Source organism: Lepidothrix coronata, unplaced genomic scaffold, assembly GCF_001604755.1.
Source record: "Lepidothrix coronata isolate B3197 unplaced genomic scaffold, Lepidothrix_coronata-1.0 Scaffold2, whole genome shotgun sequence".
NCBI classification, from domain to species: domain Eukaryota; kingdom Metazoa; phylum Chordata; class Aves; order Passeriformes; family Pipridae; genus Lepidothrix; species Lepidothrix coronata.
This window is the reverse complement of record NW_016690182.1, coordinates 13,965,746-13,979,600: the sequence shown is the minus strand read 5'-3', so window position 1 is coordinate 13,979,600 and position 13,855 is coordinate 13,965,746. Positions and strand designations below refer to the sequence as shown.

Below are 13,855 nucleotides of genomic sequence, written 5' to 3'. Positions count from 1 at the left end.
TTGTGACAGTGAAATTTATTCCAGTGAGTGATGATTGCCCATAGTAAGTGCAGTTCTTAGTAATGACTGTGTTGTTTCCAAAAACATATCTAGCTCCAAGATCTAATTAATCATCCATTTAAAAGAAAAATGGCATTTCATATCGAGAACATAATGCATTTTCATTCCTCATTTTTCTCTCAATAAGTGTTGAACAAAGATCACCAGCAGAGAGTGCTGTGGCTCTTAAAGAATGTGGCAGCAGCTTCTGAATTCGATTCTAAAATCTAATCAGACTTTGTTCCATAATTCTATTTTTAGTTTTTCATTTATGTGAAAACAAAATGTTAATCAATTACCTGTAACTTGATACCTTGCTGTCTCTAATTATCAATATTTTCGTAGCTTGCTACAGGATTGTTTTTAGGAGCACAACTAACTCTGTTCAGAAAAATTCTAATTGCCACTTTTTGAAGCAGTCATTTAACAGAAATTAATCTATTTTGTTCCAATGCGTTGACCTTTTTTGTTCATAAAATTATTTCTCCTTTAATTTCTGTTCTTTAATTTCATGTTCAAAACAAGCTGTTTACTCTTTAGTACAGCTTCTCTGTGCTGGGGGAAGATGGTCCTGCTCCTACAATTTGTAGAGCTCTAGCATGTGTATGGCACTCAGTGTTTCACTGAGACCATACCTTTAAACTTCCCAGGCTATGGAAGTTTACTTCCAGCCAAAGATTACTGTTGGTTGGGCCTCTTTCATTTCTCAGTCCTGAGTCTGCTTGACATCAGCATTAAAAAGAAGTTGCAAGAGCTTAAAATCAAAAAGCACCCCCTCTCCCCCATCCCCGTGGTGTTTATCAGTACAGTTGTGCCATTACAAGGCCTGGAGACTTGGAAGAGGTTAGGCTTTTTGGTTTAAATCAGCCGTGGTTGTCTCCTCACAGTCTTTATGATCATTGCAATATCAGGATTATTGGGTCTGTTTTTTGCTGCAGAACCTGCTGTGCATCTTGTTCTTGTCTAATTTCATCGTTCTTTAGTCACTGAGGCCAAACAAATGCTATGTTGAAGTCCAGGGCCTCCATGTCTTAGGGTTTACTCTGATCTGAATCCACTGGACGTTGAAGGAATCTTTTCATTCATTTCAGCAGATTTTTTTAAAGAGACATGAGAGGCAAGAGTGCAGGTAAGCAAGGGAGATGGTCAACTTTTTTACATCAAGGTTGTTAATATATAATAGACATTAGTTAATGGCTTACAGAACCCTCTTTGGGAGAAGAATAGTGTCTTGTAGGGAAATCCCTTTGTCCAGACTAACCCTGCTGTCCTTATTTTGCCCCAAGTACATTTAGCTGTAGGGCACTGGGGTGTGAATGTGTTTAGAGCAAAGCTGAGACGTTTATTTTTTCATAGTTGGCAGTTGTTTATCACTCTCCTGGTTACACGTCTTTCTTCTGAAATTCTGCATAGAAAGGGGCCAGAGTTCAGCAGTTAGAATAATTCTCCTTACAGGTGGTACCTGATCAATCACCTTACGGGTGACATGAGACTGCTGACCTCTATATTGCATTTCACTGTGTAAGCTGTTCCTTTTCTGCCCCTTCCTGTGCAGGCCCTTTCTTCTCCCAGGAACCATGCTGCACTTGAGTTACACTCCATTAGAGGTACCTCCCAAGCTGACATACTTTTGAAAATCTTCACAGGCAGTAGTGTGCAAAACCTTAGATGAGCGGGAGCTGTGTTACGACGTAAATCACAACATAGACAGGATATTAAGTTGGCTGTGCAAAAGTTTCTGTATCAGTTACTTCCCTCCGAGAAGTTATGTGGTCATCAAAGTTTGATTATATAGAATGGGCAAAATAATACATTTGTGTAGAAAGACACAGCAATCACTTAGTGAAGGCCAGAGGAGTACATAGTGTGTAACTATTCCTGCTTGTGTGTTTTGAGGAGAATTTTTCTAGTGATTTTGTGCATGTCAAGTTTCATGGTAGTAATTTCTGGTGCTGTTGGTCTGTGAATACCTGTCATTGCCATCTTGGTGAATGATAACTGGGTTTACATATAATTCATCCCTCAATCTCGTGTCTGTCAGATGGATTCTGTTTCTCTTCAGAAGTCACAGCTGGTCTCCAGCTGTACCCAATGGCAGGACCTGAGGGAGTCCTTCAGGCTTTGTTACAGCTCAGGGCTGGATGTAGCAGCAACACCAAATCTTCTGCATATGACTCTGAAATGGCCATGACCACCCTGAAGGCTGAGTGCTAAAACCAGGTGGTAAAACTGCAGCAAAAGCTGCAGTGCTGCAGGTCCAGGCTCACCATATGTGTGGGCAGCAAGGCAGGGCCTGTGCCCTGTGACTCTCAGAGACTCTCCAAGTCCAGACTGAACTGACTTTGGACAAACCACTCCTATACCTTGGTACTTTCTTCACCTGTTTCTTGTGCTTCTTACCAGGTTTTGAAATGTTTTAGTCTTGTTTTGGTCTGTATCCCCTAATGTGTTGGTTCACTTCTTTTTCTTTAATGAATCTATCTGTCAAACTGACCTGAAGTGTTCAAGATCAGGCTGGATGGGGCTTGGAGCAACCTGGTCTACTGGCAGGTGTCCCTGACCATGGCAAGGTGTCCCTGACCATGGCAAGGTCCCTTCCAACCAAAACCATTCTGTGATTCTGTGACTTTTGCATCCGTGACAAGAAATAGGATCTCCCTTTTCAGAAATGTCTGTTCCTTGCTCCTGCTCACGTAGTAAATGTACTCAGCTCCTCTTCTTTGTCTTCTTTACTATTTCTTGCATTACTGTCTATTTACAGTAGGGTCCTTATTTCACCCAACAATGTGTTTACAGACTGGGCAAAGAACATCCAGCTTTGGTGGTGGGGGGGATGTACTGTCTGGTCCCAAGAGACAATGGCACTTCCGAGCCCTGCTAAGGGTTTACTTTTATGTGTAAGAAGAAAAGCTCTGTTAAACTGGCCCAAGAGCAGAGATCCATGCAAATTAATTTATGCCCCTCTCCACTGACTGAGCGGTGGTGTCTGTACAGGAGGGATAATATCAGCAGCTTCCTGAGCTCCAGCTGCTGGGGACAAAGGGCAGCAGAGCTACGGTGATTCCTGGAGGGAGGAAGTTTAAGATGGAGGAATTTTAAAGAATGTGAAGGACAACCTCTTAAAAAATTGTGGGTGGAGCGATTCCCAGTCATCCAAACAGCTCCTAAGCCCAAGATTTATTTTCCTGCTTTGAACTTAGTTGCCGTTGTGGAGTTTATCTTCTGTGCTTTCTAACACAACTACTGTCACCTTTGTGCGATTGCATAAATTGGCCCCAGTACGCTGGAACAGTTATTAGGAACCCCTTTCTTGTGTTGTTTCCTGAATTCCCACATTGTGGCGTGATGTGTGTGTGGAAACCGCTCACTTCCTCTGCTGGCAGCCGTTCAGATGAGCGCTGGAGCTCCTGAGGACTGCGCTGGGCGGGAGCTGGGTGAAGGGAGGATACAGCGGGAGAGTATTGTAAGGAAGAGAATTTGGATTTCATGCAGCTTTGTTCTTTTGCAGTTCGATAGTGCTGGTATCTCCAGCTGTGGGTTAAACACGAGCAGTGCTCCTGGAATAAACAGCGGCAGAGGAGCTGGGGTTAACACGCCTCAGGCAAGGCTCACCCCTTCCCACTGCCTGCATGAAGCAATAGTTGTGCTTTCCTGATGACTCTGCCTTCTTGCTTTGCTCCCATATTTTCTTTGAGCATGTGGGAGGGAGACAGGATGTGTGACTGAGGCACATTTTCTAACTCTTCCACTCACTGTAGCTGCGTATTTCCCTTACAGCTCTACCCCACAGCATCCAAGCAAATATGTGCTTCAGTAGCTCCTTCTGCCTTGCCCTTTTCCTGTGGCGTTTTCAAACTGTAGGGTTATGGGATGTCAGTGAGCTGGTTACATGTGTGTTTCTGCATTTGTTCCAGTGAAATGTTCCAATGAATGAATGTCAATTATGAGGCGAAAAAATAGGTGTTTATATATATTCTGCATTTGGGATTTCTGCAGTTTGACTTCTGAACTTTTGTCCAGAGCTTCTTTTCAATGTTAAGAGTTGAGAATGTCAGAAAGGATTCGTTTGCACAGAGCAAGTAAAAGGTAAATGGCTGAATCATGTCATGTCTCCTCACACGAAGGCAGAATTTCACAGTGGAAGGATTTGACATGTGGCCAGTTTTCTCACTTTTAGTACTTCTGGAAACTGGTGGCATCTTACAGCCACACCTTGTCATACTGGGACTACTTAATGGGCTTCATATTTGCATGGTTATGCTCTATGTATTAAATCAGCTGTGGACACACTGGGACAGTTTCATTCATTTTTTTTGTTTCACTCTTTCTTGAAATTCCCAGTTAGTGACCAGGAGCCAAGTGAAAGCTGTCACTGGGAGATCATTCTCCTCCTGAGTTCAGGACAGGAGTGACCTCACTGGGGAAGGATTCTACTGCTTTATATGCAAAAGCTGGAGGTGGATTGTGAGAAAGACAGGGTACCATTGTTTGTACACAAGTAAGTCCCAACTGAAGGACCAGTTTGTTATCTCGGCTTTGTTTAGGCTGGGGATTTGGCCTGATTACAGGGATGGGGCAAGGAAAAGTTGGTGTTGCTTACCCCATTTCAGAGCAAGAGCTTTGCCTCTCTGATGCAGAGGCTGGTTCCACTGCAGAGCTGACAGTATTACTGTCATTCCCAACTCCTGTTAGATCTAAAAGAGGGAGACTGTCTTAAGTCTTTCTTTTTATTATCATTTTGGGGTCCTTTTACTGGCTTTTGAGTGGGGAGAAATGCTTAGCTTTAAAGGTTGTGACATATTTAAAGATAAGCTATTTTAGAAGTTGAAATTCTACAGTGTGATTCCAGGCTTTAAAGCCTTAGACAGAAGATATCTCTGAGCGTGGCCATCATCTTTTATTATGCGGTAAAATGCTGAAACAAAGCAAACCCATGGTTGTATTTGGGGAAAAGAACTGAAATCTCTTCCACCTCCTCTTCCCACACTGACCATTCAATCCAGCTGTGGTAGAGTGGTAGAGGTCTGTGGATAATTCCTGTTAGGATAAGCTGAGCCTTGGAAGATTCCGTGATGTACATTTTGGTTTTAAGCAGAACACTACATATGGGGAACTCCTTTAATATGCTGCCTGTGTGCAGTTAGTCATGATCAGTTCTTGCTGCACTTTCAGTTATTTTCAGCATTTGGCCATGAAAAAGTGGGTGAGTCAGCCCCTTGGCCGGTGTACGTTGGTATAAACCTGTTTCACTCCACTGGCTCAGTGGGTCGGGTGTGAGACCTTGGGTCTGACTTCTGTGGATGCTCCCACAGGTGCCTGGGTGACTTGTAGGGTGAAGCCCTTACAGCCCCTCTGCGGAGCACTGGGACTGGAGCGCGGCCGAAGCTCAGGCTGGGCCGGAGCTCTGCCACTTCCCCAGGGCAGGGACAGCGCTCAGCAGCTGTGGGGAGCAGTGGGGACACTGGTGGGGCAGCTCTGTGGAGGGACCAGGGTGGTCCTGGGGAGCATCAGGCCCAGCATCGCTGCTGGGTGAGAGGGGATTGTCCCGCTCTGCTCTGCACTAGGGCGGCCTCACCTGCAATATTGGGGCAGTTTTGGGCACCACAATGTAAGAAAGATACTGTGCCATTCGAGAGCATCCAAAGGAGAGCAACGAAGATGGAGAAGGGCCTTAAGGGAAAGCCGTGTGAGGAGCAGCTGAGGGCACCTGGTGTGTTCAGCCTGAAGGAGACTGAGAGGAGACCTCATTGTGGTCTACAACATCCTCCCGAGGGACTGTGGAGGGGCAGCTCCGGTGTCTGCTCTGTGTGACCAGTGACAGAACCTGAGGAACGGCTGCAGCTGTGTCAGGGGAGGTTTAAATTGGGTATTAGAAAGAGGTTCTTCCCCCAGAGGGTGGTTGGGCACTGCCCAGGCTCCCCAGGGCAGTGGGCACAGCCCCAAGGCTGCCAGAGCTCCAGGAGGGTTTGGACAACGCTCTGAGGGACAGGGTGGGATTGTTGGGGTGTCTGTGCAGGGCCAGGAGCTGGACTCGCTGATCCCCGCGCGTCCCTCCCAGCTCAGGACCCTGCGGTTCCGTGCCCGCACACAATAGCGGCGGGCGGGGGCGGTGCCGCGGGCGGGGCGGGCCCGGCGCTCGCTTCCTGCCCGCCCCGCCGAGCGCGTCCCGCGGCCGCCGAGCCCGAGCAGCGGAAGGAGCGGAGCTGCCCTGCCCTGCCCTGCCCTGCCCGTCCCGTCCCGGCCGTGCCGCCGCCCGAGAGCCCGGCCCCGCCGCGCACAGGTAACCCGGGGAGGGAGCGAGCGGAGCCCGCGATGCCTTGGGCCGCCCTGCCCTGCCGGGGCCGCGGGAGCCCCGCGCCGCGCTGCCACTGACAGCCCAGCGGCGCCGCTAACACCGGCACAACGACTTGGCTTCTTTTTGTTTATTCCGCCGATCTCGAGGTACCGCTATCCTCCTCCCGGGCACCGCGGGCAGGTCCTGGCTGACCGTATTGGATTCTAACCCTTCTGTCTCGGTCTCCTGTCTGAATATATATTGATTTTTAATAAAAGAAAAAGTCCAGCCACAAATCCAGTTCGTATCGCATTCCCCTTTCTGTGGAGTCCGGTGTATTTCTACAGATAAAAAAGTTTACTCCCCCTCCTCCAGTTTTATTGACACTGCGGATGAAGAAGGATTTGCAAATGAAAGCGCCTTGAAATACAGCATCTTTTGGAGAGAGCTCTGCAGTTCTCCAGCCTGTTGAGTCTCGAATTCCACCCTTTGCCCCTGCTGAATCCACTGTTCTGCCCTTTACTCTCTGGGGTAAAAAAACCAAACAACAACAACAAAAACCCGAGGGGAAAAAGAATACCTTTGGCAGCAGGGAAGCTTTGTGTGACTGACCCGACGAGCTACAAGTGTCCAGTTTCTGAAAAGAAGAAAACTCTTTTGTCTTCAGCAGATCAGTAGGTAAGAGACGTGCTCACGGCACAAGGGACTCTGCATTCATTCATCAGCCTAAACCTGGGAGTTAGACTGGCTCTCCTCTGTCAGCTTTTGCCCATCACTTCTCTTTCCTGTAAAGTTTACTTTTCATCTTGCAAAATTCTTGCAAGGAAAAAAAATTACACTTGTCCACTACGACTGGTAGTAAATTGCCAAATCAGTAGGGATGTACTTGTGTGTAACTGGATCGAGTAAAACTCGGTGGAACTCGCTGAAGTGGTTTTGTGTCGGGCTGTGTTTGAAAGCAGCTGCGTTTCTTGTGGTGCTCTTTTTGTAGGAGAAAATAATCACAATCATTGTGCTTGTAATCCACGTGTTGAGATTGTCTTTGCTTGTTGTGCTCCACAGAGGAGCACGTATGTGCCTTTACGTATCACGCATGCAAACAGGGCTGCCACACTTGGTTGGCATTTCTTGTTTCACGCTGGAATTTGTTTTACATTAAGTGCTTTACTATTGTGTCACAAGGTGTAAAAGTGTTGGATCTATAATTAACCTGCCTTAACAGATTATTGAACATGGCTAGGAACACGCTTACCGTTGTGCAGAGAGAGTATGACGAGATGTTTCCTTTGTTTTGAGATTTTTTTTCAAAGTAAGACTGAAAATGCAGTGGAGACATGCACATAATAACTGGATGAAGGCCCAGTCTCCGTGCAGGGAAACATATTTTGCAGAATACTCCTTTCTGTAGGGGCCAAGTGCTGGAAGTGTCCTCGTTTACAACTGATAATACTGCTGTGATTGTCTCATTTTCCTTCTCCCCCAGCTCTGTAACCGCATACCCCCTTCCCAAAGGCCAGAGTTTCATCACTAGCAGCCTTTCCTGCAAGGAAAGGACCTGTGGAATTTTGTGTGGCTGGTAGTAGGACTCCTTGTGTCAGAGAGGATTATATTGTTCCCTGTGGAAACACGCAGCATCCCCCAGCAGGAGGAACTGCCTGTTCACGTGGTGAAACCAGCCTTAACATCAAGCTCTTCCCCACTGTGTGGGTTTTTCCTGTGGATGATACAGGAAAAGCTACATTGTAGTCTATCCTGGTCCTGGTCCTCATTCCTCTTTCGTTTTTAATTTTTTTTTCCCTTCCCCTTCTGTAGAGGGATTTCTGTGGGAAAAGAAAGTGGAAAAAGTGTCCTGTTCCTGCCTTAGAGGAGGGGCAACAAGTCAGCATGCTCTGAGCTGCCAGACCTTCAGAGAACTCAGTCTCTGCTGAGGTGCAGCATGAGGGGACTGGGGCAGGTGACTCTCCACTGTCCATCCCGGGGCAGAGGGCACGGTGTAGATTTTGGCTGCTGTCTCACTTTTTTCTGCCACCCTTGACTTCTGTGGACTGAACTTTTCTACCAGATCTGGGTGGGAACACAAGAACCATATTCTCGAGCTTTCCCTGCACCCTTGTGCTGCTCCTGTGTGAGTGATGGGCAGCATCAGGTTGGTTTTCAGGGCTGATATGAAAACATGAACCCTACCATCAGGACCATGACCCTGTTAAGTCTTTGGGTCAGACTTTCACCAGTGTTACCTCAATGACTGCTCCTCAAGGGAAATAGGGTCATGAGCTGACCCTGGAAAAATTTGTCCCATCGTTGAAGATGCAGATTCATCTGGGACACTTGGTCTCCCTCTCTTTTGCTTCCAGGACACTTACATGCAATGTAACCCCTCTCCTTAAAACATTCCTGGGAGCCCCAAACACAACACAGAATAATTTCTTTTTCTTGAGGAAAGTGAGGGATTTACAGATGGAGGAAAGGGGATGCCTGGTCTTCTCCCAAGCTCTTTGTCTTTCTGATTCTGGAGATGTTTTGCAGGCAGCGCTGCCTGCCCTGGGGAGGAGGCTGGAGGCGGAAAGGAAGCTGGGAGTGGGAGTGGGCAAAACGGGTCATGTAGTGGGACATGGGATTGGAGTGGTGCTGGCACCTCATCGCTGGGCCTGGCTTGCCATGACACTTATTTCAGTTGTGCAGCTGGTTAATGTACCGATAGGGTGGTTCACCATTCTGCCTGTCCATGCTGACACACACCGTGAGATCCTGCACAGATGTGGGAGAACCAAAGTGTTCCTCTTTCCTGAAGCACGCTCAAGCCACTGTGGGCTAAAGCTTTGTAGCAGAGAATGCTACAGCTGGACCACAAGGTTTTCATATGGCTGGAGTACAAATGTATAAAAATTCTCTGCAGTCTGTAATACAGCTCAAAGGGCAGCTGATTTAGATGTGCTTGAGTGTTAAGGTCAGGAGATCACATTCCACAGGTTACTAGATGAAAGTGCTTCAAGAGGGCATAGCATAAATATTTGACTCATATAGAAGGGATTGGTGCAAATCCTTTTGTCCCTTCCCCAAAGATGTTCTGTAGGAAAAGCACTGTTAGGAGAATAAAACCCATCAAACAGCAGAAAACTTGTAACTTCTTTGTGCTGGAGGAGGCTGGATGGTAACATAGGATATTATTGTTGAATTCCACTGAAAATCCCCTCATGGGATACACTGTCTTCAAGAACAGTGAAGGGAACTAATGTTTTTAAGTGTAAAATGACTCATAATGCACGGGCTCTTGAGGTTGGGTTTAACATTGTATGCAAACATGGCCAGCTGGTGGGGATCTTTTGGGATAAATAAGAACTATATTTGTACAAGAAGGCTTGAATGATGCATTTCAGATGCATCCTGATTAGCATAAGCCATTCACTTTGCAAAAGAATAGCCAGAATCCCAGAAGTGGAGATAGTTTAATAGTTCTCTTGTTCTCTTTAGTCTGTCTTACATCAGCAGACTGACCACTCTTTTTGTTTATTTAGAGATAAGGTTGCATTGCTTTACTGCCACATTTTCCTAACCATGACAGTGAAATTGAGAATTTGCAATCCCCAAGTCCTCAAAGCATAAATGCTTCTCCCACTTCTCTCCCTTCCTTTAGTCTCCAGTTAAGTGTAATATGTTTGGGTTTTGTTGGTTTTTTGTTTGGTTTGGATTTTTTGTGTTGGTTTTTTTTTGTTTTGTTTTGTGTTTTTGTGGGTTTTTTTCGGGTTTTTTTTTGGTGTTTTTTTTTTTTTTATGGAATGATTTGCACTATTTAATTCTTTATAGGGCCCAGCACAATGATGCCTTGCTCTATGCTGGGGCTCACTGTCACTGCAATGAATGAACAGCTCAAGTAAAATTTGAGCTCATTAAAGCTTTATTTTCTTAACATGGAGCAAAATCTGATGTAGGATTAGGTTGTTGCTGTATTAATGTATACACAAAGATAGGCCTTTAATTCTAGATTTAGCAACAGTCCAAGATTATTTTAAAGTATAAATACTTATAGCTGGGAATGAATTTGTCTGTTCATACCCCTCATGGGGCAGAATTCCGTTGTGCAGTTCTTGCTTCATTCTTACTGATGGCTTTTAAATAGATGCAGAGCTGTACCCTGCTGGGAAGACAAAGCCCAATATAAGAAAGTTCTGACATGTTCAGAGTATGTGTTGAACTAAAACCTGGCTCCAAACACCTGTAAAGGACAAGATGCAGAATATGCTGTGTGTTAGGTTCTGTTCTGAATTAAAAAGAAAACAATGACCTTGTTCTTGGCAAAAAGGTTCATGGATTAATAGGTGTTCCCACTTTGGGCTGAAGTGTAAATGCTTTCAGAATAAAGTAAGATGCCTCTTTTCCCCCATCTGACTGTTGTTGCACATTCCCATCTTTCAAGGTATTTTCAGACACTCACTTCTGAGGAAGTCCTCTCAAAGGGTTCCTAATCAAAACAGCCTTATGGATTTTTTTTCTCCTTGTTATTGGGGACAATATAGTGGGAGTGGAATGTCCTTGGTTGCCAATGTTTGCTGCTAGGTATTCTCCTTCCATGGAGACCAAATGTTTGTAATAGTGTGAGAACAGCCATTCTTGGTGATTGGCAAAAAGGTTCAAGGCTCTCTTTCTCCTTTTCTGTCCCCCGAAATACAAGAGAGGACTTGGATCTCTTAGTTCTTCATAGAAGTGTTCCAAATTGCCTGTTACTGGGGTTATACAGTTTCAGGAAGCACTAGAGGATATGTCAAAGTGATTTAGTCTGTTGTGTTGAATCTGGGCCACAACCCATTTCTGTAAGCTCTTGCTTTCAGGACTTCTTTGCTTCTCTCACTTTCTGATGAGTAGTTACTTTCTCGGTTAGACTCGCACCTACTCTTGTGCCTCACCCTCCCTGTCTGCACGTGCCCCTGTCTGTGGCACCATCACCATGCTGTAGATCTAAATCATTGTCTTTTATGAAGGAGCAGGCACATGGCTGCCCTGTGAGTCCAGTGTGGCTGCAGGAGCTCCTCAGTTGTTAAAGCCTTTTACACAGGAGAGAGTGTATTCCCAAACAGCTCTGGAATGCAGTGCTGGCCACAGGAAGGATTCCACGCTGCAGCCTCTGTGCTATGGCCGTGCCTTCAGCTTTTGCATAAGTATTTGGTTCATGCTTTGGACAGATCTGATGCTGAAATTGTATCCATGTAAAAGTAATGGACTGTATGGAGAACTCTAAAGTCAGCAAATATCCAGGTCTTGCATATTACTTGGCTCTCCAGAGTAGCCTTGAAATGTAATCTTCAAGACAGAAAAAATCTCAACAACTTTGGGGAATAATAGTTTAAACTCACTTCTAGGAGCAATTAATTTTTAAATCTGCAATATAATCTTTGTCTTACTTGCCTACTATGCCTGTAAGTGAAAGGAGTTTTTCAGGATTGATGAAATTCGTGTTTACATAGACACTTGGATGTAATTTTTTATGTAAGAATGTATTTGAATTCTGTGTATAAATGGCCATTCAGGGCAAACCAGACATTTGATGTCAGCAGGAGATCAGTGACTGAGGAATGAATAGGTGAATGAATAGGAATGGAAAAGTCATGAACAAAGAAATCCTTGAGAACAAAATAAAAAGGCTGTGGAAACAAAATTCTCAAAGCCTTAAAATCTTGCCTTAGTAGAGCAGTGAGGTTAATGTGAGGTGCTCATCTGAAGGGAAGGAAGAACATGTGTTGGAGTCTCCTGTGGTGCCTGGGGGTCATGAGCACTGGTCATCTCTCCTGATGGTTGTTGGATGTGTCATTCCTTGTTGTGAGCAGCTCCCATATTGCTTGGTTGGCACTGGAAAAGTGAGGGCTCCCTCCTGTTTCTAGTGGCTCAGTGATCTCCTGTTTTACTGGCATGCAGTCTGCATTCTTGGTCCTGGAGAAGGGCTTCAGACATAAATGCTGCCATTCATACTTGTTTTTTTACTTTCTCATCCTCTCTGAGAATGACTGTTGTCTAGTTTGGTTGTGTCTAAGCTTAAAATAAACTTTTGGATTTTTTAAAATACTGAATATCTGAAATTCTTTGGGAGTTTGGAGAAGTCTTTGATCATTTTCTGTGGTAACTACTGTTGGGCTATATAAGGTTCATCAGTATTGGTTTCAATATAGAACCAGAGTTTTTTTAAGTGACAAAAAATTTCACTGATCTAATAAAATTGGTTTTTAAAGGCCTGTTTGTATTAGCAAAGCACTTACAGTGTCTAATTGTAGACCAAGATGTTGTTGAGCAGTTCCCTTATAAGAATGTTTATGAATTAAGCTAATTTAGGATTTTGTTTAGTGAATTAATTAGCATTTGTGAGACCTTGTCTAAGAGTTGTATCACAGTAATATTTGTTTGCTTTAAAATGTTTTGTGTCTCTACACAACTTGTTTTTTAAAAGAATTACTTATTCTCTTAGGATTAGTTACTGTAACCATCAAGGAAAGTAATTCCACATTTCAGTGACTTTGTTCCCATCAGGGTTTGGTGGACTTTTCCTGCTGTTGTAATTTGGGTGGTTCTGTGTTCAGCTGAAACAAATTTGATTGCTTCATACTAGGGCTAGCCTGTCTTGTTGTGGGGCTTGGGAAAAACAGGGTGGAAAAACATATCTTCCTAGTTTTCCCATTGTCTTTTTGAAACAAAACAAAGTTGAAACCTCCTCCGTATTTCTGGAGAGACAGAACTTAAAACCAGTGGGACATGGCATCCCTGCCCATGGTGGGGGGTTGGAACAAGACAGGCTTTAAGGTCCCTTCCAACCCAAACCAGTCTGGGATCCTGGGATAGCCTGTGGAGGTACACAAGGAATTAGGAATAGATAATTTTCTGAAATCATCCCCACCGAGTGCTGATATCCTTATTGGGTAAGAACAAATTTGCAAGTCGTTTTACTGGAGAATGATGAAGGTTGAAGAGACTGAGAGCAATTATGTAGCCTGTCCCATCCTTCCTTTGGATAAGATCAGGGCCATGGGGAGCAGGCAGAAAAGAGCATTCCAGAGTTACATGGAAAAAAGCAGCTTTTGCTGTTGTCGAGTTGGGATTGGGTTCGGAACATTCGAATCTTCTTTAAAAAAAGAAAAAATAATAGAAAAATCTTAGCACCCCCAGAGGGAAGAGTGGATTTACCACCTGGTGAAAGACCAGTACCTTTCTGATTTGGGGAAGTAGGGCTGGCAATAGAAACTGTGTGAGAGACCACTGGCCCCATCCCGTGCTGCTCAGGTGGATTTTGGAGGGCTGTTTCCGTGGAGCACTCTCCAGTGGTGGAATGCAGCTGAGGGATGTTTCCATGGAGCACTCTCCAGTGGTGCAATGCAGCTCAGGGTAGTCATGCTGGGTTTGGGCCACGTGTTACCTGTCTGCTCTGTGCCTTGGTCAGGTTCCTTTGCTCAGGAGGGAGTACTGCATGCCTCTAAATCTTTAACTTTATTTTCTGCAGCTACTAGGGAGACCTGGCAGAAGTATCTTCTCCAGCTGTAGAAAACATTCAGAAGGTTCCCCTGC

General features: G+C 45.0%; 1 protein-coding gene across 3 annotated transcripts in view; it reads left to right on the top strand.

The window, feature by feature from the left end:
• The window catches only part of AMOT (angiomotin), a 62,768-nt gene that overhangs the window by 5,513 nt on the left and 43,400 nt on the right, over window positions 1–13,855 (top strand). The window contains exon 1 of one of the 3 annotated variants that reach the window (XM_017818576.1): window positions 6,492–6,991. The exons of the other annotated variants lie outside the window; for them this stretch is intronic. The gene's annotated coding sequence lies outside the window, so the exon portion shown is untranslated. Of the gene's footprint in view, window positions 1–6,491; window positions 6,992–13,855 lie in introns of those variants that run through there. 3 annotated transcript variants of the gene reach the window in all.